The 26,685-nt window shown below is 41.8% G+C and overlaps 1 protein-coding gene across 7 annotated transcripts in view; it reads right to left on the bottom strand.

Moving 5' to 3' along the window:
- LOC143280018 (protein phosphatase EYA2-like) overlaps positions 1–19,413 on the bottom strand; it is a 320,010-nt gene extending 300,597 nt beyond the window's left edge. For 2 of the 7 annotated variants that reach the window (XM_076584473.1, XM_076584469.1), the window contains exon 1: positions 18,912–19,408. The gene's annotated coding sequence lies outside the window, so the exon portion shown is untranslated. Of the gene's footprint in view, positions 1–18,911 lie in introns of all 7 variants that reach the window. The other 5 variants (XM_076584468.1, XM_076584474.1, XM_076584470.1 and 2 more) reach the window with 4 other exon arrangements.
- Between the last annotated feature and the right edge of the window lie 7,272 nt (positions 19,414–26,685).

Below are 26,685 nucleotides of genomic sequence, written 5' to 3'. Positions count from 1 at the left end.
CGCGCGCGCACACACACACACACACACACACACACACGAACGCACACACAAAAGTCAGACCTTCACACCCACACTCACTCGCGATGCATAACACACAGAATGCAGAATACTTTATTTTCTCAAAAAGAGAAATTCACAATGTATACAAACGTGTGTGTGTGTGTGTGTGTGTGTGTGTGTGTGTGTGTGTGTGTAACCACTCACTCGAGTCACAGTCACAGTAGGAACACCCACGCACGCACAAACCCACCAACCACCACCAAAACAGTCGCCAATCACCTCTTCAGCACCGGCACCCCTCCCTTCCAGTCGCCAGGAACCCTTCAAAATTCCCTCCCTTTCCCAGGATCGCCATCACTCGCCATCACCCCCCCACCCCCACCCCCCCATCTATGCCCTTCTTTCCCTAGGGACTCGCACAAGCAGCCAGTTAGTAAGTAAACATCTGGTCAACAAACACGAGCACCAAGTACCAGTCCTGGGTGACTGACCTGTCCCTGTGACCACTAACCTGCCTTCCCCACCCCCCGCCCCTCCTATCCCCCCAATCCCCACTCCCACCCCCCGCAGCCCCCCCAACTCACCAGGACACGTTATGTAACATGCAAGAGAAGTTGAAAAAAAGCGAAATGGTGAGCCTGTTAATTTCACATTTGATCTGTAGAGTAAGCGAGGACAACATTCCCACCAAGAGTGGACAGGACCGGGACTGTGCGACGCCCTAAGAAAAACGAGAAGAAGAAGGAGATGATGATGATGATGATGATGACGATGGACGAAGAGGAGGAAGACTAATTATACGATGCACTCACTTCTCTCCATCAATCACCACGTCTCCAGAAACCAACCTTACATTTGAAACTATCTCCCTCACAAGATTCGGCGCTTTCAATTCATTTATAGATATATTTTCCTGAGGATAATGCCGAAGGCATGGGTTAAGGACCTCAACATGGGCGGCCGATCCGACCACGACGGTGCTAACAAACTAGTTACCGCACAGGACGCGCGCGCGTGTGTGTGTGTGCGTGTGGTGTGTGTGTGTGTGTGTGTGTGTGTGTGTATTTGTGCGCGCGCGCTGCCAGTGGCGGCCAGTCCCTTGCCGACCTGTTCAGAGGAATTCCTCCACCCCCACACAACACTTCACGTCCTAAGTGCCGGCGTTTCCCGGCTGGGGCTGTGGGCCCTGTGAGCCACCAGTAATAGTAACTGGACTATCGTCTGCATCGAGTGCTTTAGTGCTTTACCCTTGACCCGCACAAAAGATAATCCCAAAATAGCCGATGGACCCCACCACGTCATACCTAGCTCCCGTGGTGCGCACAGCTCTTACGGGTTTTTTTTTTTGTTTGTTTGTTTGTTTGTTTTTTTGGCGGGTTGAGTATTACGTCATATTCTGAGAGCTTTACGTCATACTCTCACTCAGTATCAGTATCAGTAGCTCAAGGAGGCGTCACTGCGTTCGGTCAAATCCATATACGCTACACCACATCTTCCAAGCAGATGCCTGACCAGCAGCGTAACCCAACGCGCTTAGTCAGACCTTGAGAAAATATATATATACAATAATGATAATAATAAGAAGAAGAAGAAGAAGAAGAAGAAGATAAAATAAAATAACAAAAATAAAAAAATAAATTAATAAATAAGTAAAATAATTTTTTTTTTAATAAATAAATACATAAAAATACTACTAGTGCTACTACTACTAATAACAATATTTATAAGGTGCAAAATCTTGATGAAGCCAACTCAAAGCGCACAAAAAAAAGAAGAAAAAAAGACAATGACGATAAATAAGCAAATAAATCATTAAATGTAACACACACACACACACACACACACACACACACACATATTACCCTACACCCCCACCCCACCCCCCTCATCCACACACTCATTTCTAGAGCTTGTTGTTTTTCACTTCGAGCGAGAACTTTAGGAAATCAACAGAAGGAACGAAGCGTGCGATGAATAAACTACTACTTCGACCACTAGGAAGAAGAAGGACGAGAGCGGTAAGAGAGTAACACGCCATCCTTGTTTTGGAAATCGAATTATAAAACAGAATAAACAATGAGAAGGATGGGGGTGAGGGGTCCTGGAGAGAGAGAGCGAGAGAGAGAGAGAGCGCGCGAGAGAGAGAGACAGAAAGAGAGAGGGGAGAAAGAGGGAAGCACATGGGCAAACTTCAGGACGACGGAGTCCAACATATTAATTAGATAGTACGATTACAAAAGACGCACTGCATAGCACAGTATAGCATACCATAACACAGAACAACACACCACAACAAAGCACATGTGTCAAAGCACATCAGTTTCTGAAAAAAGGCACGTCAAAGTACTACTGGACATCACACTTGAAACAGTCTCATTCCGTGAACTTTCTCATATAGTCTGGCATGTCATCTCTCAACGACAGTTTGAAACACTCTCCACGAATTGAGAAACCTGGCGCTTTGGCATGTCATCTCTCAACGACAGTTTGAAACACTCTCCACGAATTGAGAAACCTGGCGCTTTGGCATGTCATCTCTCAAAGACAGTTTGAAACGTCTCCACGAATTGAGAAACCTGGCGCTTTGGCATGTCATCTCTCAACGACAGTTTGAAACGTCTCCACGAATTGAGAAACCTGGCGCTTTGGCATGTCATCTCTCAACGACAGTTTGAAACACTCTCCACGAATTGAGAAACCTGGCGCTTTGGCATGTCATCTCTCAACGACAGTTTGAAACGTCTCCACGAATTGAGAAACCTGGCGCTTTGGCATGTCATCTCTCAACGACAGTTTGAAACGTCTCCACGAATTGAGAAACCTGGCGCTTTGGCATGTCATCTCTCAACGACAGTTTGAAACGTCTCCACGAATTGAGAAACCTGGCGCTTTGGCATGTCATCTCTCAAAGACAGTTTGAAACGTCTCCACGAATTGAGAAACCTGGCGCTTTGGCATGTCATCTCTCAACGACAGTTTGACATGTCTCCATAAATTGAGAAACCTGGCGCTTTGGCATGTCATCTCTCAACGACAGTTTGAAACGTCTCCATAAATTGAGAAAACTGGCGCCTGGGCAACCCAAGGGCTAAATAATTTCCTGACATATCTCCGAATGCTGACAAAACTTTAGTAGTATCCTGATACTTAACACTTTAATACAGGTCATCAACAGTATTTTTTTTTTTCATTTATGCTGCGATCAGTTCTGAATGGAAAAAAAAATCAAATCATACAACTAACAACAACACAATATCAACATGATTTTACGTGATCTCTTTGAACGCTTAAACATGTATTCCAAGTATACACCTTATTTTAAGCATGTGCACTATACGACCATGTGGGCAATAGTTTATCAAAGTAAAACACCTCTGCAGTTCACAGTTCGTTGTAAATTATAAACCTGCACACTGCAGAGATGCCTCTTGGCGGAGCAGGGTTTGGGTGGGTGATAGTCTAAGCACAGTCATGCAAGTGGCACCCTTCCAGGTGTTAACCCAATGGAGCTCAGTCCTGAGAAACACCTCCCACTTTTTCTAAGCGCGTTGGGTTACGCTGCTGGTCAGGCATCTGCTTGGCAGATGTGGTGTAGCGTATATGGATTTGTCCGAACGCAGTGACGCCTCCTTGAGCTACTGAAACTGAAACTGTAAATTATAATACTGTATTTCATATCGCGTTCATCCATTCGTTTGGACCCAGCCTACCGAAGGTTGCAAAACATATTAACCCTTTGACTACCCACCTTGGTGAAATGAGATCAGTACGTCATGGGTTTGAAAGGCAGTCAGTGCCGCTTTTTCTGTACTCTTTAATGGCGTACTTGATTTGACTGTACAAAAATAATGCAGTCCCAAGCGGATGAAGCCCAAATACAGACAAAATGATGACTGACATACTAACTTTTATTCTCCATTTCATCAATGTATAACTTCATCTCAGTGAGGCGACAGCCCCTTCACTGACAGGCACGCGAAACTACTTACTAGCCAGCAGCAGACAAGGAGTTAATGTGCTAAGTTTCCTGCAAAGGTCCTCTGAAAGCAGTTTTCTGTTTCTGTCTCCCTCCACCCCCATCCCCCCCCCCTCGACCCCCCCCCCCCCTCAAATTTGTTGATTCCAACTTACTTCGACCCCCAAAACATAATCTTCTGTTTTATCATTCTCCCCGCCACAAACAAGATAATTCCTCACTCTGTCTCTCTCTCTCTCCTCTCTCTCTCTTTTCGTCTTAATTCAAACTTCCAACATGTTTCCCTCTTACTGTTTCTCAAGTGTCCTGTTGATCTCCCTCCACCTATTGCCGCGGACATCGTTTTTGTCAAGTTTCTCTCCATTCCCACAAACATCCTCCTCCTCTCTCCCACCCTCCATTCCTCCCTCTCTCCTTCTCTCTCCCCACCTCTGTCTCTGTCTCCCAGTTACTGGGAAATAAGTTGAACATGATTACATGATAGAGTAAATATTCGATGGGTTAAAACTTAAACATAGACAGACAGACAAACACATATACATAGACAGACAGACAGACAGGCAGACAAATAGATAGATAGATAGATAGATAATCAGACAGATAGATAATCAGACAGACCGACAGATGGACAGACAGACAGATAATCAGACAGATGGACAGATAAATGAATTCACAGAGAGACAGATCTATCTATAGACATACAAGGATACAGATAAAGGTTGACAGCCTCATACAAAGGGTGGACAGATCACGATGACAGACACTGTCAACAGAGGTGATTTGTGATTTAAGGAATTCACAAGCAAGAAGGGATAAATGTTCGCGGAGTAGAGGCTCTCCTAGGTAGACCATGGTATCTTTTCTTTTTTTCTTTTCTTTTTTTTTTGGGGGGGGGGGTGGGGGAGGGGGGTTAAGTTTTTCCCCACGGTGAAAAAAAACAACAACAACAACAACAAAAACAATACCCGTTCCCAACAGTTCACTTCTTCTCACTACCCTCCATACCATCAAAATAGCCCCAAGAGAAAAAAGTAGACCTGTATGAAAGAGAGCGAGGAGCGCGGTTTAACATACGATGAAGAGAGAAAAATAATAAACAGAAGAAACACGGTTAAACAGAAGAAAACTAATACTGAAAACCGGATGTACAAACTAGCACTCCACAAAGAGAAAAGAGGGGTGATGGGGGAGGGAAGGAGGGAAAAGGATGACTAGGGGGAGGTGCAAGAAAAAAAAAGACATAGACAGACGGAACAGGCATACAGGCTGAAAGACCGACCGAACACACACACACACACACACACACACACACACACACACAAACGAAGAAGACGAAGAAGAAGAGGTCCAGGGGCCAGAGAGATAGAGTTACCCGGGGTAGTTTGGGGGGAGGGGGAGGTGGAGGGAGGGGGAAAGAGACAGACACACACACACACTGTGACACAGGCACAAAGTATAGGGTTCCTTCTAACTCGCCTTCCCCCTAGACCCATGGTGAATCCCTACTGACAAAGGCAACGGGCAATAAAAAGGCTAAAGTTATTTCAACACTCCGGTCCGGTGCCCCTTCTTTTGTTAATCCGGCTTAAAAAAAAAAAAAAAAAAAAAAGGAAAGAAAGAAAAGAAAAGAAGATGGGGGGGGGGGGGGGGGAGAGAAAAAGAAGAAAAAAAAGGCCATTAACGCACTTATGGAGGGAGTGTGTTGTTTATAAAGCTTGGCATAGATCTACGCGCTGACAAAGAATGTTGTCACGCTTGTAAGACCGAAGTAAGGAAGGTTCGTTTTTTGTGTTTTTTGGTTGTTATTTTTTTGTTGTTTTTTCTTCTTCTTCTTCTTCTTCTTCTTCTTTTTTTCTTCCTAGAAAACGTGTTTTCAGAAAACTTTTCACAAACAGGTGAGCAAGAAAAGTTTTCGAGATTTAAAACAGTCACAAACAAGATCTCTGGTCGTCCCGATACACCTTTCGTCACCTGTGTAAAATGGAAAAAAAACATGTCGTGAAAGTGGGTTCCCCCCAAAACAAGTATCAATCAATGATGGTTCTTTGCAGAATGTGTAACAAAGAAAGAAAATAGGAAACCTGGGAGAGAACTGCGCAGCAAAATGAAATACAAAATAAAAAGTTAATGACTGTGAATACATATATATACGTTACCTAGGAATAGAAGGGCAAGAAAATCACCGATTTGTTTACAAAGTTCTACAATCAGATTCGTCGTCGCCTGAAGCCAGTTGCATTGCTTGGTTCTAACTTTTTGACAGTTACACGTGACTAAATGCCTGTGTTGACCGAACTTCGCCATTGGTCGGTTCCATACTACACACAGTTAGTAGCGGGTTACAACCATACTAGGCTCTTCCGTCCGAGGAATGCAACTGGCTCCCCAGGAGAGAAAGGTCTCTTTTTTCATTTCAGTTCAACTGTTTTCTTTATTTCATTGTTTATTGTTTACTGACTTTTTACAGGTGGGTGGGTAGGTAAATAAGCGTGTCTTGCAGAACTTGTTATGGTTTATTAAACAATCAAACTTCATTTCGATTCGGTGAAAGATCCTGCTTATCAAACGATTGCGGCAATGATTCAAGTGTGATCCCTATGGCCTTCCTTGCGCGGTGAAAGAACTACGCATTCGTAATCAAAGAAGAGCACATAAATCCACATCACCTGCAACAAAAAAAGGGAGCACATGGTTATTAAATGCCTGTCCTATTTTGCTAAATGGTTCGTTCTTCTTCTTTTTTTTCTCCTCTCCCTCCCTCAATCAATCTATTGATAAGGACAACATTGTGTTCATTGTCCCATTCTTGTCCAGGGGGAATGGGGACATCACACAAGTAGTACTGTCCTGTTCTTGTCTATCTCAGTAAGTACTCCTGTCCTTGTCTATCTCAGTAAGTACTCCTGTCCTTGTCTAGATCACGCAAGTCATGGCTGCGCCATCGACAAAATCCCTCAGCGCCCTCTCTCTCTCTCTCTCTCATTGCCCTACTCTTAAACCTGCCACGTACACCCCAGATCGACTGGCACCAAATCACGGGTGAGTAGAACCAACCAAGGAATCTGATGGTGGGGTTTAACCACACGAGATTGGGCAATAACAGGTCTGCGATCCCCTTAGATGTCCGAGGCCGCACGCGCGCTTTCTCCCTGGCCCGAAAGGGGTAGGGAAACTCGTTAAATCTTCTACGTGATAGGGACTGAGGCTTTAGACTTGATGTTGCAGGTGCTTGAGAGCTGTGGTTGCAGGTCAGTTCACCGGTCGATATTTTGGCCATATATATCCACAGCTGCTTGCACTTTGCAAGGTCTACTGATAGCAGTCCAGGTTGTACAGTGCTGGGTGGTGGGCGTCAAGTCTGTGCGTTCATGCTGGGTGCGGACACTACTGACTCGGGTAGGCTGTTCCAAACCGACACCGCTCTTTCGGAAAAGAATTAACTCCGAACGTCTAGGCGGGATCTGTGCTTTTCAAGCTTCTTTGAAAATGTTCCCTGTGAACGAGGATTTCCTTGTAAGCACGAGTCATAGCTTCGTGTTGATTACGTCCCTGCCCTTTGTACACACCGCCCGTCGCTACTACCGATTCAACGGTTCAGCGAGGGCCTTCACCGGTCGAGAAGGCGCTCGGACTTGATCATTTAAATGAAGTCGTAACAGGGTTTCCATGACTGTTAAAAAAAAAAATAAATAAATAAATAATAAAAAAACATTTTAAAATAAATAAATAAATAAATAACACCATTCTCGTATCCGTCTTGGAACTAAAACAAAAGAAACGAAACCTAAACGCATTCACGTGTGCGGAATCAAAGGCACACACCCCCTCAGGCGCACTTGTCGAACCAGAGCACCCTTTAAACCCTACTTCATTTTTGCTACAACTGCCTCCGTCAAAGTTTTGAAACCAACAGCAATGGACACTACCCGTCACGTCAAAAGGCTCACAACGCTAACGTCATGCAGAGTTATCCCCCCTAATGAGGCCTCCTCAATCAAAAAACACCGCAGGGCTAATAAGCTCTCGAAATCAATAAACTTATATAATTAAAAAAATATATATATATGAAGGGCAATCAAATGTTCTTTTTTTCTTGTTCTTTTTCTTTCTAATATAATCTAAGAACTAAAAACAGTGAGTCGTCTTACGTGCGTGCCTGTGGCTTTGTGACCGTTTGATCGTGACCCCTTACAGAACACTGCCTTGAATATTGTACTTAATCTGCTGCTGCCTCTGTCTGTGTGTGTGTGTGTGTGTGTGTGTGTGTAAACAGGTTTTAAAGAGATAATTAAATATATACTGTATTCATAATTATGAGTAAGACTAAGAGTATGCTTCGTATCTTCTGTTTCAACATGCATAAAAACTGTGTGATCTCTTTGTGCTTCACACACACACACACACGCGCGCGCGCGCGCGCATATTTGAACCATTGTTGTTGTTTTTTCTAAACCGACGTCAGCAAGCGATCCCCACCTCCGCCCCCCTCCTCCCCTCAACCTATTGTCAGGGGCAGAAGAGACCAAAATCAATAAACCACCATTCGCTCTCTCCTAGTCCCCACAACCCAGAACCACAAACCCCAGCTGGTCTCAACATACAAAAGAAAACCAATACCACATTGCTTCTTCCTTCCCTGCACCTTCAGTCATCCCCCACCCCCATCCTTTCTTCTTCTTCTTCTTACACTCTCCTCCCTCCCTCCTCTTCCTAAACGCCTAAATACGCTTCAACGAGTTAGTGATTCAGTATTTTTATTTACTCCCCAGCTAAGTACTAGTAATTAGAGCACATGAACGTGAACTGTCCTCACTATGAACTGAATCTGACCGAGTTCTATCAACGACTTTTCTTCTCCAGTCCTCTACCGTAAACCCCATCAACTCCATCCCCCCACCCCCTCTCTCTCTCTCTCTCTCTCTCAACATTCTTTCACACACACACACACACACACACACGTTAAAACACACACACACACACAGCCCCTCACACACACACACTCTCAACAATCCCACCCCTACCCCACCCACACTGAACCTCGTTGTGTATTATTACAATATGATGATGGTGATGGTGATGATGATGATGATGATAATGACTTAACAATAAAAATAATACTTACCAATGATGATGATGATCATCATCATCATCATTATCATCATCATCATTAATAATAATATCATTAAGTACTATTAAGCAGCAGCAGCACTAGGAGTTGTAGTAGTAGTAGTATTTCATATCATAGCTCTGTAAATCAAACTGAAAGTGATTCCAATTGCTGGGGACAACTGCTTCGTTGCCATGGTTTCTTTTCCTGCGTGTCACTGAAGGTATGCCAGGCAAGCCATGATTTGTTGGCCCTGTCCCCATTCCATTGATTTCCTTTCATCAGAGGACGAACCACCCACCACTCCCATCCTGTATACGTATGTCTAACACACGAGAGAGAGAGAGACAGACAGAGAGAGAGAGAATTATCTGCCCTATCCCAACCCCATGTAAGATTCCTTACACTCCTTAGTCTTTTATCCCCTCAGTAGAAATTTGCTCTCCAATGCACTTGTGTGTTACATCTCCCACCCACCCCCAACCCCTCTCCGCCGCTCTCTGTGTCTTTCTCCTCCCTATCTTTCTAATATATGTCTCCGGCCCTGTCTCTTTATCTCAGTTCGTTCTTTATTCCCCACCTACTGACCCAGTCATCTTAACATGTTCTCTCTGACAATCAATGTAGATCTATCTGGAAATTACTTAGCAGCAACACATGAACTGCATAAGAACAGCTGATTGAGACTGTGAACAACATGATCGTGGAATCTCAAGCCTTTCAGAGCTCTTCATTAACTATAATACTTAAGTGTCTCACAAAATTAAGAAAATCTTCACAGTTTGTCTGTCACTAAATTACTGTGATCAAATTATTTCAGTTTAACAGACGTTTACAGAACAATATTCAAATACTGACTACTTACACATCATATGATCATGTGATAAAATGTTCCAGCACTTTTTTTTTTAAACTTCTATGTTTCATTTTGCATTCCTCGGTGAAACTTGAAGCAAAAATGGCTCTTCTATGGTGAGATGCTACATGGCTGAATCTAAAATATTTTGTGCTCCAGCACAATTAACAGACACATTTCACAACTTTTCAACCACACATACACCCACATGCACACGCACACGTGCGCACGCACGCGCACACACACACACACACACAGAGAGGAAAGAACGCACTGCTTTTATTATGATGATAATGACACTTGTAACAAATTAACTCAAACATCAAAGACACTGAATGGAATCATGGCAAGCAGATAAATCTAGTGTTATAGAGCTCTTTAAGTCTAAACAGAAGAGCAGTTCCTTTTTTTCTTTTCTTTTTTAAATAATGAGCAAGGAAAAAAACAACACCTTTCCCAACAACAGTGAGTTTCCAAATAACTGTTTTTAAAAAAAAAGGCACACACGCATATAATGTACACATACATGTGTGTGCGTGCTTCATCCACATCTAGCAGCATTTCTGTCTGGTCTGTGACCTGGTTCCATCAAGTACTCACTGGTGTGGAAAATGAAGGCCAGCTTTAAGTTTAACCCCTTCCCTGCTAAGCCCTGGTGACATACACAGAAATGTTTTCATGGAGACGTCAGTGTGGCATGAATCTGAACAGCAGCTTTGTGTGCGTGTGTGTGTGTGTGGTGTGTGTGTGTGTGTGTGTGTGTCTGTGTGAGTGAGTACATGTGTGTGTGTGTGAATGAATGCATACATTGTGTGTGTGTGTGTGTGTGTGTGTGTGTGTGTGTGTGTCTGTGTGTGTGTGTGTGTGTGTCTGTGTCTGTGTGTGAGTGAGTACATGTGTGTGTGTGAATGAATACATGTGTGTGTGTGTGTGTGTGTGTATGTGTGTGTGTGTGTGTGTGTGTGTCTGTGTCTGTGTGTGAATGAGGTACATGTGTGTGTGTGTGAATGAATGCATACATGTGTGTGTGTGTGTGTGTCTGTGCGTGTCTGTGTGTGAGTGAGTGCATGTGTGTGTGTGTGTGTGAATGAATGCATGAGTGTGTGTGTGTGTGTGTGTGTGTATGCGCATGTGTGTGTGTGCACGTGCGCTGTGCACCAGTCAATTATGCCATTGACCTAACAATAATGAACAAAAGTAAAATACAATCCCATGAGGAAGAAGCTCCAATTGAGAACGTTCACTCACATCCCAGGTGACCTGTATAAGCTGTCTTAATATATATTGCCCAGTGAGGTTGACTCAGCAGCAGCAGTCGAGGGGTTAATATTTTTCTGTATACACATCTATACACATACTTTTTAGATTTTATGAATTTTTTTTTTTTTTTTTTTTTTTTTTTTTTAACTTGATTAAAGGCCTGGAAGCATACCGTCACAGCGTTAGACTCGGGTCATAAATCACTCAACTTATTGAGCCATGTGTCTGCACGCTGAAGGGTGTTGGTTGGTTGGTTGGTTGGGGGACTGGAAGCGCAAAGCAGCCAGCGAGTTGGGAGGTGGTGGGGGGGTGGGGCGGGGGGGCTGAGAGAAAAGAGGGGGCACAGTGAGAAAGGCACGAAGACAGGGAGAGATTACTGACACTGTGACAGGGATGGAGCAAGGGAGAAAGCAAACAAGGGAATTGGACTAAGACTTAAGACTGAGGGAGGGGGAGGAGAGAGGTTGGGGAGACGGAGAGAGACAGAGAACAAACCTGAAAGAAACAGAGACAGAGACACACACAGAGAGAGAGAGAGAGAGAGAGAGAGAGAGAGAGAGTCCAACCATAAATCACTTCCAATTTTTGAAGCATGCCAGATCTGACCTTTTGTCGTGTGGCAGTCAAGGAATGATCAGAAAGAACCGGGCTTCACTTCTTGGGAACCCTCTGCAACCTTCATTACAACCTGACTCATTTGAACACAGTTGTCTTTATTAGTTCACAATAAGGGGGGGGGGGGGGGATTTTTAAATAAAAATTTAAAAAATAATAAACTTTAGAGGAAATGAGGTAGGGTTTTTTTGTTTTGTTTTGTTTCTTTCTCTCTCTCTCTCTGATTCTCGTCTCCTCGTTTGTCAAACTCTGATTCTTGTATCTGATCTATACTGTCTTCATCTGTATGTCTGTCTGATGACAATGCTGACGATGTGTGTGTATGTGTGTGTGTGTGCGTGTGTTTGTGTCTGAGTGTGTGCCTGCGTGTGCCAAATCAACTGCCAAACACAAGAAAATCACAATGATCCAACATGATGTATCACTGTAGAAACTGTGGCATATCTGCACTCCTATGAACACACTTTGACTTACACAAACTCTGTTAATGCATATGTAAATCTACAAGCACATGTGCATGCGCATGCAGGCAAACACACATGTATGTGCACGCTGTGTACATTTACAATACATGATGCAACCTTGGGACATCCAGTGAAAGTAACATGACAGTTTAGGTATAAAAATGACTTCATTGAATTTTATCAATATAAGTGAATATCTATAATATGTATGTGAAAACTGGTATTTCTATTAGGCTGATCAGGCATGTATCCAGGCATAGATATATCCAGTAAGTTTGCTTCGATAAATTTGCATCATGTATAACTTAAGAAAACAAATATTGCACTGCCATATAAAACCAGTCTTTCTGATATCAAGGGCAATGAAATAGTCAAGACAAAGTATTCCTAAAAGAAAAAATAACCATAATTCCACTTTTGCAATCATGGCCTTACTTACCTTTTTTCAAATGAGTCAACTTAATGCCGAAATAAGGTTTTCAGCTCTTATCCTAATTCAGTTCATTCATAATTGTCTCAAGTGTGACATCAAATAAAGGTTAACATTGGGTCCCTGGTAGCACAGTTCTGATTCACTAGAGCCAATGAGAAAGCTGCAAAAGACAAAAAACATCAACTTGATTAAAGTGACCAACCTTTGGTTGGCCTGAGAGTGAGACTTAAGTACTGTGCCTGAGGATATTACTATTATCAGGGTGACATTTTAATGCCAAAAGTTAAGTGCATTTTGTATACAATACTAATAGTATATATACTTTACATACTTATATACCTTTATCTAAATCTATCTATCTATAAATATATCTATAGATATATCTATACACAGTACCAGTGAAAATTTGCTGGAAAACAGTCCCTTTATACCACAGCCTCAATGAAGCAGACTGAAATTCATATATATATATATATATATATATATATATATATATATATATATATATAGCAATAACATGATCCCTGTAAAAAATAATAATAATATTTAATAACAATAATACTAATGATGATAATAATAATAATAATAATCATGATAATAACAATAATGATAATGGAAGAGTGATATTTTTTGTTCACCCTGGAATTCTTAAAATATACTTCATAGTTCATGTTCATTATGTTAACCACTGTCAGTATCAGTAGCTCAAGGAGGTGTCACTGCGTTCGGTCAAATCCATATATATGTTACCCAGTTAACTGCAAATCAACACCCAAGGCCAAACCCATTCATAATTTGTCATTTTGTGTGCAATAAAACAAAATCAAGATTATGAGATATATACACATATGCATTCTCCCCCTTCACACACATGCATACACAAACACACACACTCACACATTGTACAAACACACACACACAGACAATCTCTTCCCCCCCCCCCCCCCCCAGGCCCCCCCCCCCACACACACACATGTAATTCAACATATTCTTGCAAGTTATCAAGTTGAGAGTGAGACTGTTACTTCATAATTTATGTGCATAAAAAAACTAAAAGTGTGCATGCTTGTGGGTGTGTGCGAGTCAGCAGACTGATGGATTGTATTAGATGTGTTTACATCATGTCCTTAAAGTGCTGCCGCATGTTTACATTCATGACGGGAGGGAGGGGTGCATGCGCTGACGATGTTTATCCCACGGATATCCTGGACATCTGCGTGCGTGGGTGTACTGCGGTTTCTGTTTTAAAATATGTACATGTATACATGTGCAATCAACCATCGGTCTGATGAACGCTGGATTTGTGGTCTACTGGTAACACGTCCACCAAGGAAGCGAGAGAATCTGAGGGCGTAAGATTGAATCCCACACTTTTTTTTCTGCAGAGTTTTGCCAGGGACAACCCTTTCGTTACTGTGGGTTCTTTTATGTGCGCTAAGTGCAAGCTGTACATGGGACCTTGGTTTATAATTATAAATCATCTCATCCGGATGACTAGCTTCCAGACCACCGAACAAGGATAGCAGAGGCAGAAGAAATTTTGTACTGGTGAGCATGGAATTCCATCTCCAACGCTCAGATTCTTTTGCTTCCTAAATCCTAGGTACATGTATCTGTAGATCTATGCATTACCTCTAGTTACCATCACACAGTATACTTGGTAAAATTTTTGCTGATCCCAAAAACAAAGGTAGTTTACTTTTTTTTCTGTTTTTTTTGTTTTTGTTTTTGTTTTTTTGTTAATAATATTTTCACTTTAATTAACAGAAAACATGAATACAATAGTGACATAATTATTGCACATTAAATTACACATATAATGATATATTACAAAACGTGAAGTGGTAATACATCAAAATAAAGAGACTGGTCTTTCACATTTCACTTTACAAAACAATGCACCGAATACAAAAACAGCAAAGTGCATTTGATAAGAACACACATTTTTTGCAAAAAAAGCTATTCTTCAAACCTTTACTGTCACATTTTACATGTCAGTTGCTATTTATTAGGGCGGAGGTGCTGCAGGGAAAGAGAATAAGTTCTTGTGTATTATTTAAAGCATAAATTTTTTTTTAAAACTTGTATACAATTATTTCCCATATTTGATGCAAGAGAGAAAAGTTTAGATACAGAACTTTGTAATAATGTGAATAAACCAGCTGGAAAGGAAAAGAAAAAAGAAAGTGAGAAAAAGAGAGAGGGGGGATGGGGGGGGGGGGAAGTTAACTGTCAAATCAACAGTCTTGCAATCTCTGAAGAGATAACTATGCCTCCAAAAAACCAGATGACAGTCATATAAATAGGAACATTACAAAATAAAAAAAAGAGAGAAAGATGCTTGTTAGAATGATTTACTACTTTCCACTTCTGAAAAAGGAAATTTTTCAAACAGTGGTTTGTAAGGAAACCATTCTTGGTCAAAAAGCATTTTTCTGCTTTTCATCACATTGGAATAGCATTCCACATAATATCTGTATTTTAGCAGTCTAGTGAAGGCAGTTTTGTCAGGTTTACTGTTGTTCTATCTGCATTTATAAACATGAAATTTAGCGAGCAATAGTATCAAATCAAGAATTTTATCCGTAACAACTCCATCTTTAACCCCAAACAAGATGAAATCTTATGAAAATGTTATGTTTGCACAAGTTTCGCAAGTGCTCTTCATTAATCTTTCAAGAGAGCTCTAGATAACACCAGTAATATGACAGTTCCAAGGCTGATTTTAGCACAGATAAGTTTGTTCACAATTTGACTCGAAAGTGGGTGCACTTAAGTGAAATTTTTCAAGTGTGAATTTGGCTGGCACCTTCTGGTTTTAGACAGAGGGGGAGAAAAAGCGCATGCATAAAACTCAACTTCAGACAGTGAAATAATATGTCTAAAACAGTAAACACAAATGAAATGCATTCTGCACTTTATGAGAAGCCCTGTATATGCCATGCCTACTCAGGCGTAACATGTATGCACACACATTAAAATATATGGCGCTTGTATTTTTTCTCTCTAACAACATCAAAAATACCACAGCTATATATGCAGTTTAAGTTATACATATTTATTACATTTACAAGCACACTGAAAGAAACAAAAGAAATCCAGAAAATGAGAAATATTTGAAATGCATGACAAATTCTTTCTTGTAACCATCACATCCAATACCAAAAGTCACAGCATAAGACTTAAGAAAGGAGAAACTTGTACAAAGTGTAGAGTCCAAAAACAACTTTCTCTCAAACAGTAAAAAAACACCAAAAAAAAACACACAAACAAAAAACAACTAATAAACAACACAGCTCACCACTGATAACACTTCAATCAAACTAAAAAAATAAAATAAAATAAAATTTAAAAAAACCCACACACACAAACAAAAAACAACTAATAAACAACACAGCTCACCACTGATAACACTTCAATCAAACTAAAAAAATAAAAATAAAAATAAAAATAAATAAAAAACCACACACACAAACAAAAAACAACTAATAAACAACACAGCTCACCACTGATAACACTACAATCAAACTAAAAAAATTTAAAAAATTAAAAAAATTAAAAAACTAGGAAAATAAAGTGATAATCACATTAAAAAACGTCCCAGTCATTATCACATCAGACCTAAACAGTTACAGCACGCACGGTATCCAGAAGGGATTAGTTCTTTAGTTCAAACTAATTGTTCATTCCAATCACAACTACTTTCTTTTAGTCTTGGTAGAAATAAAAATACACAAATTACCATTCATAACACCATATTGAAACTAACAGCTGGAAATTAAATGTAAAAAAAAAAAAAAAAAAAAAAAAAAAGAATGTTCAGGTTCCATGTGACCAATGAAGCTCTTTCTTACATTATGAATGTTTTCATCACTATTCACTACCACTTCTATCGGTAGTATTTTGTTGCGTAAGGTTTGTTGAATTATTTTAGGACACTGTGAAATTAAAAAAAAACTATGACCCACTCTCAAAAGGTGACCATGTGGACAGATGATAACTTTTGTACTAAACACAAAAAATATACTTTTTTCTTATGATTACATGCATTTGTTGAAAAATAAAGATTATATACATTGCATACTTCTTCTTCTTCTCCTTCTTCTTCTTCTTCTTCATTCATGGGCTGCAACTCCCACACTCACTCATAAGTACATGAGTGGGCTTTTACGTGTATGACCATTTTTACTCTGCCATGTAGTCAGCCATCCTCCATTCTCAGGGGGATACATTGCATACAATAAATTCTTGTTGATAGCTTTTTTCCACAGAATGAATGCTATATGCTTTGTGAAGAATGAATAATCATTTACCCTGGAAAATGTTACCATAGAAAGTGAGGCATTTTTCCTCTCCCTGCATCACTTACTACCTGTTTGGCGTCCAATTCCTACTGTGTGCACAGACTCTTAGGCACACAACCACAGCACACACATGTATACACACTGACATGCACAAATGCAAACATACATGCATGCACACACACACACACACACACACACACACACACACACACAACACACACACACACACACACACAAATATAAGCGTTTACAAGATTTTATAAAAACAAACACATGTAAATACAGACATACGCAAACAGATACACACAGATCTATAAACACATACATGCATTCACACACAAACACACACACACACACACACACACACACACACACAGATGCATGCATGCATGCTTGCATGCATGGACACATATCAAGAAAATCCATTCCTCTGACCTCTTGGAAAATGGTGGAGTTATAATTAAGCAGTGATAACACTGCATCCCGTTGGTGGTATAAAACTAAGTTATCTGACTCTGAGTATTCATATGCTGAAGAGAAAGGTTACATCAGTGTACACATGCACCGGGAAAAAAGTGTAGGCATTTGTCCTATAAGGTGTAAAGCTTTTTTTCACATGTTTATAGGAAGAAATGTTGAAGACATGTATTATAAGGTTTATTATGTGGTATTATCCAAATTCACCTATTCTTGATTCGCATACATATATATCACTAAATTGGTGACCCTGATTTGCCCTTTTCTTGTTCTACATTGTACTCGTTTGATGTGCCACCAACACTGTCAGTGAGACTTTCCCCAGTTCACACAGTTTTAAGTTTCTACAAAACCCTGAAAGTAAAAAGGTCCCTCTTTTAAGCATCTATACACACCTCTTTCTTCTGTTGGTGATCTGAGCATTTGTTTCTGTTCACAAACATATTTTGATACTCAGCCATATGTACAGTGTGTGTGTGTGTGTGTGTGTGTGTGTGTGTGTGTGTGTGTGTGTGTGTGTTGTGTGTGAGTGTGCTCACATTTTAACATACAAATTGTAAAACATACACAAAATCAACAGAAAGTGAGAAACTCACAAGATTGGTGTCACGAAAATCAAGGGTTATCTCTGACCAAAACATAATACTGTGAAACCGGCTGTATTTATAAGAGAGAGAGAGAGAGAGAGAGAGAGAGAGAGAGAGAGAGATTAGTATTGTGCCCAGTTCCTGGAGAAAACAGTAATGACACAATTAACAATCAAGATAAAACTTTAAATGCAATGGAAGAAAATAACACCCCTTTGAACACATTAAAAACAGACATGAACTGAAATCAATGTAAGCTTGTGTGTATTTTTTTCATGTGCCTGTGTTTTATATTGTACCTGTGGGGTTTTTATTATGTAAAATTGACTGTCCCGCTCACACGTTTCCAGAGAGAGAAGTGAGCAAGTCTTTTTAAAATGTTATTTAAGATATACAACATACACCGTTTTGCACAAAACCAAACGAACAACTGTTTAGCAATGGTCATCTTATCGACAGAAAAACTGTCCCCGTGTTATCAAGGACAGGGCCAAGCGTGACAGAACACCGCTGTCAAGCAATCGGTCAGGGGGTGTGTGGGTCTGCTTGCTCTGAGCTTGCACACTTCAATGCTACCACACCATTCCCACCACAACAGCCTTGTCTATGCAAACCAACAGGCTTCCTGCTCAGCATAGCAACTTCTGCGGAGCAGGAAAAATGTCTACCGTGCAAACTGAGCCAGAATCAGAGAATGGCATCGAATAACACAACACCAACCACGACCCTACCTCCACCCCCTCCACAAGCACGCGGTAGAGGCCAGTTTCACTTTTCAAAACAACCACCCACTCGTAATCAATGTTTGCAACAGAATAAACTCAGTACTTACAAGGAAAGAAAACGTTTCGAGTTTCCAGTCAAGTATCCGGTTCCTTCAAAGCGGGTGAAGTTACTCCTTGCAGGCTTGCTGGCACACAGTTAACTGTACTGGCTCAGAAACGAGCCGACACACCACAATCCGCCTGCGACATGAACACGAAGCAAGATGGAGCACCAAAACACTTACTCGCAACACGTGGAATCAGCGACAACACTTATGCGTTGAAGAGGCTGGTAAAATACACCAGTTTACCTCTAACACACATGTAATTCAACCCAACAGCGCTGTCTACCTGTGTGCGGCACATGAGGCCAAGACACAACTTCGGCGCTTCTGTCAGCTGTCAAACTCTTTCCAAAATGTTCGCCATTCACCGTTTCCGTTGCATCATGGGCACTTCGTATTCATACGCTGCAGTCATGTTTTGCACAGACAGAACTGTTGCGATTTGATAGCGTCCAAAAACGTGTGTTTTCTGAACGGAAAGAAACTGAACAAGGTGCATGAGGCAACTAGCTGGCGCTTTTGAACAGACAGAACAAAAAAAGCAATGCATGAACTATTTTTTTTCTGGAAAATAGTGTCAGCTTCACTTCACAGCTGACGTGCGGTGCGAAGGGTGTGTTTAATGGCAATAAATTACCGTCGCCTGTAATCCCCGGCGCATTGAATTTCAAGGAGCGTCGTAAAACAGAGAGAAAAAGACAAAACCGTGTGGCACCGAAAAGAATTCGGCTTGGCAGACAGGCTAGGGCAGATTGGTGGATGGATTGTACAGACGAGCGAGTCGAGTTTGTCGCGCAAGAAAAATGTCGTCTGCTATGGTCTCAGCTTCCCACGCAACGTGCACTGAGTGCCCATTCACTTCATCCGTGATCAACTCCTCCCCCTCTGCCCCCTCCCTGCCACCCCTTCCCCATATTTCCCCACATCTCATTCTCATCAAACCACTTGATAAACGTTGCTGCAGTCGTTATTGGCGTCAGTGTTTTGTTGTTGTTTTCAGTTGTTGCTGTTTTTGTTTGTTGTTTTTCTACGCCTGCTTATTTTGCCTTTTTTCTCTCTCTCTCTCTCTCTCTCTCTCTCTCGATTTGTTTGGAATTTCGTTTTGATTATTGAAGTTGAACCTTCTCGGCATATTTCATTTCATTTTAATTTGCAAGGCCAGTGTTTTACTTTTATTCCTTTCAAAGTTCTGCTCCTTTATATATCAGTGATACATTAATCGGTTGTGTCATCAATACAGTTAAAACTTCCAAGTATTGGTTCACTTATTTATTCACTCGGTTATTTTTCCGGCATTTGTTTGTTGTTTTAGCTTTGTTGTTATAGGTTAGGGTTTTTTACTCACTTGTGTAAACAAAGTGAGTCTATGTTTTAACCCGGTGTTCGGTTGTCTGTGTGTGTGTGTCTGTGTGTCTGTGTCAGTGTCCGTGGTAAACTTTAACACTGACATTTTCTCTGCAAATACTTTGTCAGTTGACACCAAATTAGGCATAAAAATAGGAAAAATTCAGTTCTTTCCAGTCATCTTGTTTAAAACAATATTGCACCTCTGGGATGGGCACAAAAAAATTTAAAAAATGAAGCCTAATTATATGCAAACTGCATTTACTGTTATATTTATATTTTTTGTATTCTCTAAACTTGGCACTTTCATCTGATATTCTGACCCAACAACAAGAGCAGTCATTATTATCATTTTCTGTTCAAACAGGAACTTCTTTTGCTAAGCATGGAAGTTTTATTTATTTTGCAAATGTTTTGGTGCAGATAGTAAAAAAGGGAAATTACCCTGTAATTAATGCTAGGGGAGTTAATTTGCTTTAAACTGATCTTTCTCATCTTAAACATTACATTTTGAAATTATACTCAATACATAAAAAGCTTGGATTTTTTTTTTTTTTTTTTTAAGTGTATCACAAGTGAGTCTCTCTTGTTCATCTAGGTATTAATGTATTTAATCGCCGCCGGTAGCCCATTTCAGGATTGCCCAATTTTATTTGTCACGGAGAGTTAACTCTCTCCATACGAACGGCGAAAGAGACGACGTTAACAGCGTTTCACCCAATTACCATCATCAAAATATTGCAATTAGAAGGCTCTTATACTGAAGAGGTGAATGTTGACAAAGAATACCACAATTCTGACGACGGAAGCTAAAGGTTGGGTCATCACTGGACATCCGATGGGTCTGTGTAGAGGAGAAGAGAGGACTGGCCGTACTGAGTGAGTTAAAAGGTGTTGTTATAAACGTATAGGTCTTGGTTCTTATTTTCTTGTAGCATCTTTGAGTTTCATTGCACCTTTCAGGGGGCCAAAATATTTTCATCAGTCATACATGACTTGACTCGATCTTCAGTTTAGACAAAAGTCCGTTTTTGCGCTTCAGCTGTCCACGGCACGCGTTTTTGTTCTGTTCTTGACATGGGCATTGATATTTTCTGTTCGGAACACTATGACGTTTTAGTACTTATCAATGTACGCCGAATTAGTGTCATGTGTGTACTGCCGAAGTGTGTGTGTGTGTGTGTGTGTGTCAGTGCGGCGCGCGACTGATAAGTACTCGAGTTGCACACACACGTGCGAGTGTGTTAGAAAGAGAGAGAGAGAATAATGTGAAAAGTCGGAAATGGCGAGTAGCGGCGAATCAGTCGGGAATGGGCAGCATGAACGGGCTACATTGGCAGTGGATCAGACCCGGCGGCTACTGACTGACCAGGAACAATGAAACGTGTATCAGTGAGTGAAGAAAGGGGTCTGCAACGGGCTGACTGCTGATTGCCCATTGCTTGCTTCTCGTCTGCCTTGACTCCGATGAGGTTTGGTTAGTGGGTTACTCAGGTATGGGGCGGTGCCTTCTTTTGGTGAAGCCAGAGTTACACACACACACACACACACACACACATTTTGTAGGAAAAGATCACATAGAATTGCTGTGTTTTCGTTGCGTGGTTTATTGCAGATTTTGTCTTGTATTGCACTATATTGTGCTGTACCGTGCTATAATTAGTGTACTGTGATGTTCTGAACTTTATAATACTATTGTATTTGTACTGTTCTACATAGTACCATTTGAATTGTATCCGAACTTCACTGTAAAAGCGTGTTGTACTACTGCACTGTACTGTTAAGCTCAAACCTCGGTTATGTCCGAGAATGACAGGTGCTTCCTTATTCTTGGTAGTCCACCGTAGGCCGAAGATGATGTGAATATTCTGTGTTTTCAGCGATGAGAGCGACAGTGGCCGTTGTTGCCGCTACCTCTTCAAAGTCAGTCATTATTCTGGAAATGACAGGTCTCCATGCTGGTCTGTCTGCTGCGGAGCCTTCAAGTTCGCGAGGCTGTATAACGCTCCACTTGAGGTTCCTCTTCAAAGTGTCTTCATAAGGTCGTATGTGCTGCTTGGTGGTTTTGGCGCACTGGTTCAGAGCTGTTGTGCTGACCACCTTGTTGTACTGCTGTGAAACATGGACGACATATCGCCGTCACATTCAACAACTTAAGCAGTTTCACCAGAGATGCCTACGAAAGATCCTCGGCATAAAGTGGCAAGACAGGGTCTCCAACCTCCAGGTCCTAGAGAGGAGCGGCCTGCCCAGCATTGAAAGCCTGCTGATCCAGTGTCAGTTACGCTGGACAGGACACGTTGTCCGCATGACAGACAGCAGGATCCCGAAGATGCTCTTGTATGGCCAGCTGAAGGAAGGCCACCGCGAGCTTGGAAGACCCTGCAAGCGCTTCAAGGACACCTTGAAAACAAACTGACCTCAAAGCCTGTGACATAGACATCGCTTCCTGGGAAACTGATGCCCTGACCGCTCTCGCTGGAGGATACTGTGCTCTAGTGGTATAAAGAAAAGAAGAGAACGCTGGCCATTAAGGAGAAGCGTGAGCGAAGGGGGCAGGGCTCAGCTTCTGGAGACGTTTTCCATTGCAACACCTGTGGGAAGTGTTGCGCATCCAGAATCGACCTCTTCTCCCATATGAGAACACACACCGACATATTCTTCAGTTTGACGTCTTTCCACTTGAAGTGATATTAGACACATTGTTGTACAGATAAGCCTGCCTGCCTACTCATCCGTCGGTCCGACGGGAGACTCCATCAGTGTATCTAATATCAATTAAGTATCTTGCGATAACACCACATCTTCGTGGCTTGAATTCTTCTTTCCAAATTCGCCATGAGGGTCCATGTCTCGCATGGCGGGAAGATGGAATATACTAGTGTACGCAAGAGTCTGATCTCGTGTTTCAGGAAGATGTTGAGGTCCTTCCATATATAGCTTTCAGTCTGGACAGTGCTGATGTTGTCTTTAAGAGGATTTCCTAGTTTATCCTTCATTGCTGATGGTTGATCCCAAGTAACTGAACTGTTGAAACAGTTCCTAGTTTCTGTCCATGGACAGTTATATCAGCAGTGATGGTGGCGATGTGGTTGGTCATCAACTTGGTCTTTTCAACGCTGATTTTCATGGTATATCTGTATCAGCCAGTCTTTTAACAAACTAGACCAGTTCTTGCTCACTTCCTATCAAGCCGTCGATGTCGTATGCGAAGCAAAGTTTCGTGGTGGTTGTTCCTCCAAACCTGACGCGTCGAAGACCGCGTCAACACAGCCAGGGATCAAGTAGAGGAAGGACCATCACGAACCTTCGCTTCGCAGATGCGTTCAAAGAATATTTTGAACAGCGTGGGAGACAGAAGGCAGCCCTGACGGACTCCAACTAAAGTATGGAACCACTCTCTAATTACAAACTGTACGAGTTCCGCCTTGTGTAGAATTGTTGTGTGGTGTTGATAAGGTTTTGACTGATGTTGATTCTGTTCATTGTGATCTGTGTGGTCCATGGTGCGTCCAATGTGTTCTTGATGCCTGCAGCTTTGCCACTTTTTAGCGACGTCATATCATCTGCTGTTGCAACCTCCTCTCAGAGTATTGGGAAGTCAACCTCATTTGATGAATCTTGCACTGTCAGTACCCTTGGGTCTCCTTTGTTCTGTTTGTTGTACAGGTCAGAGCAGAACTCTGCTTTATGATGTCTTGTTCCTGTGCGAGACAGATGCCATCCTTGTCCTAGATGGTGCTTGACTCTACGTTGTTTGTGATTGGTCAAGTGATTTACAATCTTAATGGCGGTTGTTGTTGTTGTTGTTTTGCTGTTGTTGCCAAGGGTTTTCTCAGATGTATTCACACCCACAGTCACCAGCAAATGCAGGACAAGACAACAGAGATGGCAGCCACCTCATCACAAGTCGGCCTCAACATCCACAAGGGCAAGACCAAGATCCTCAAGATCAACACAGCAATAGAAGAGAAGACCCAGTCACAGTGCACGGGAGCAAGCTGGAAGAGGTAGGGGCCTTCACGTACTTGGGCAGCATCATCGACAAGCAGGGTGGCACAGACGCAGACGTCAGAGCAAGAATCGGCAAAGCGAGGGCAGCATACTTGCAACTGAAGAACATCTGGAGCTCCAAGGTGTTGTCGATTAGCATGAAGATAAGGCTGTTCAACTCCGACGTCAAGTCAGTCCTTCTGTATGGAGCAGAAACATGGGGGACAACAAAGACCACCATCAGGAAAGTGCAGACCTTCATCAACAGCTGCCTGAGAAGGATCCTCCAGATACGCTGGCCCGACACTATCAGCAACGCAGACCTGTGACAGCGTACCAACCAACTGCCAGCTGAAGACGAGATTCGGCGCAGAAGATGGAGATGGATCGGGAACACCCTGAGGAAGCCAGACAGTAACATCACCAGGCAGGCACTGAAATGGAATCCCCAGGGCAAACGGAAGAGAGGAAGGCCAAGAAACACCTGGCGACGTGACCTCGAGGCAGACACCATGAAGATGGGGCACACTGGAGACAATTAGAAAGGGCAGCCCAGGACAGAGGACTCTGGCGGACTGCTGTGAGCGGTCTATGCTCCGGGGGGAGTGATGGGCATAACTAACTAACTATTCACACCCATGTTCAATCCAAATTTCTTTCGCATTTTTTGTGACCGATTTTGTTAACAGCACTGTATTCTTTACTCCTTAGCTTTCGTTTGTGGTTTTAGTGATGTAGCCTAAAACCTGCTTTGAATGCGCATTTCTTTAGAACCGAGTTTCCCCCTTATTATCGTAAAAGTGTTTCTGAATGGTCATAGCAACGTGGTGTAAAAAAAAGAAAAAAGAAAAAAGCTTCCTGCGCGCGCGTGTGCGTATGTATCTGTTGTGAAGTGATGAGTTTCCGAATGGATGAATAAAGATGTGTTGTACTGGATTGTATCGTATTGTGTGTTTCTGTGCACGTGCGTTCCTACTTGCGTATAGCCTAAGTGTGACGTGTGAGCAGCGCGTTTATGTATGGAAAATGAAAAACAAACAAACAAACAAAAAAACAACAACCAAAAAACATGGATGAAAGGGAGAGAGAGGGAGAGACAGAGAGAGAGCAATAAAGAATGAGTGAATGTGCTAACGACTGTGTAAGGTCTATATGATGAGAGCGAGTGAGAGATAGATAGACACAGACAGACTGACAGACGATTTATGATCATACGTGGAAGCGGTTAACATACCTACAGTGTGAGTGTGAACGATTTATATATAAACTGAACGATTTCACACACACACACACACACACACGCACACACACACATACACATGCACTCATATAACACACACACACACGCACACAGAGGCACACACACACACACACACACACAAACACACGCACGCAGGCACACAAAAGTGCACACACTACCATGCGTTGGCACAGAGGTTTTCGAATTCCATTTTATTTCCCCCATAATACAGCATAACTTCAAAACATCAAGAACGTGATCGTGTTATAACATCACGAGCTCTTAAACTTAATGACGACAAAAAACACCAGCATATTCTTGGAGAGAGAGAGAGAGAGAGAGAGAGAGAGAGAGAAACACACTTTAAAACCATTATGACCCCCTCACCCCTCCTTATGTATCCCTTTCAAACTAATGTGGTGTGCTGTATATGGTTGGATCAGTCCGCACGTACGGCCTCACAGTTCTTTGAAACTGGAAGTGATTCCCAAAATGGTTCAATGGCCACCCAACCCCGCCCTGCATACACTCGATAGCGAAGCCAATATCTGCTAACTGCTACGAGCATACAACAAAACCACTGCATCAGGTTCCAAGGCATTATCGCGCATGTGCATTGGTAAACACCTTTTATATGAAATGAGCCAACTTTGTCCATATTTTGACAGATTACGTAAAATTGCTCATTTTCATCTTCTTGTCTGCATTGTTTGAATCTCCAAAGTCAGCTACGTATAGTGCTTTTTCAATTGATATGTTTTAAAGGTTTCATTCATTTATTTATTTTTTTAATTTTTTTAATTTATTTATTTATTTTTTTTTACAAGTGTTCCGTGCAGCTTGGGTATATTTTGGTTTTGGTTCTATTCGGTTTCGACTCAGTTATGTTTGGTTCTTCTTAAAGCTGATTTTGACATATACTGATTTTTTTTTTTTTCTGCGTCAGTTAATTTCTTCCAGTTCAGGTAAGTGAGGCACTAAAAATATAATAAGGAAAAAAAAAATTGAGTTCTTTTAAGCGAGAAACGTCAGATGCATTGATATCTAAGCTCTGGAATAGCTAGCTGCCCGGAGTGATCCGATTGTCATGTTTTCTACAGACGCCCCCCCCCCACCCCCGCCTCCTCCCCCAAAAAAAGTAACCGGACAGAGAAGCTGTGAGATCACAACACTCAGACCCCTGGACTTTTACTCGAAATA

The sequence above is a fragment of the Babylonia areolata genome, chromosome 3, assembly GCF_041734735.1.
Source record: "Babylonia areolata isolate BAREFJ2019XMU chromosome 3, ASM4173473v1, whole genome shotgun sequence".
NCBI lineage: Eukaryota > Metazoa > Mollusca > Gastropoda > Neogastropoda > Buccinidae > Babylonia > Babylonia areolata.
Note: the sequence above shows the minus strand (reverse complement) of the source record. Positions and strands in the feature narration are given on the sequence as shown.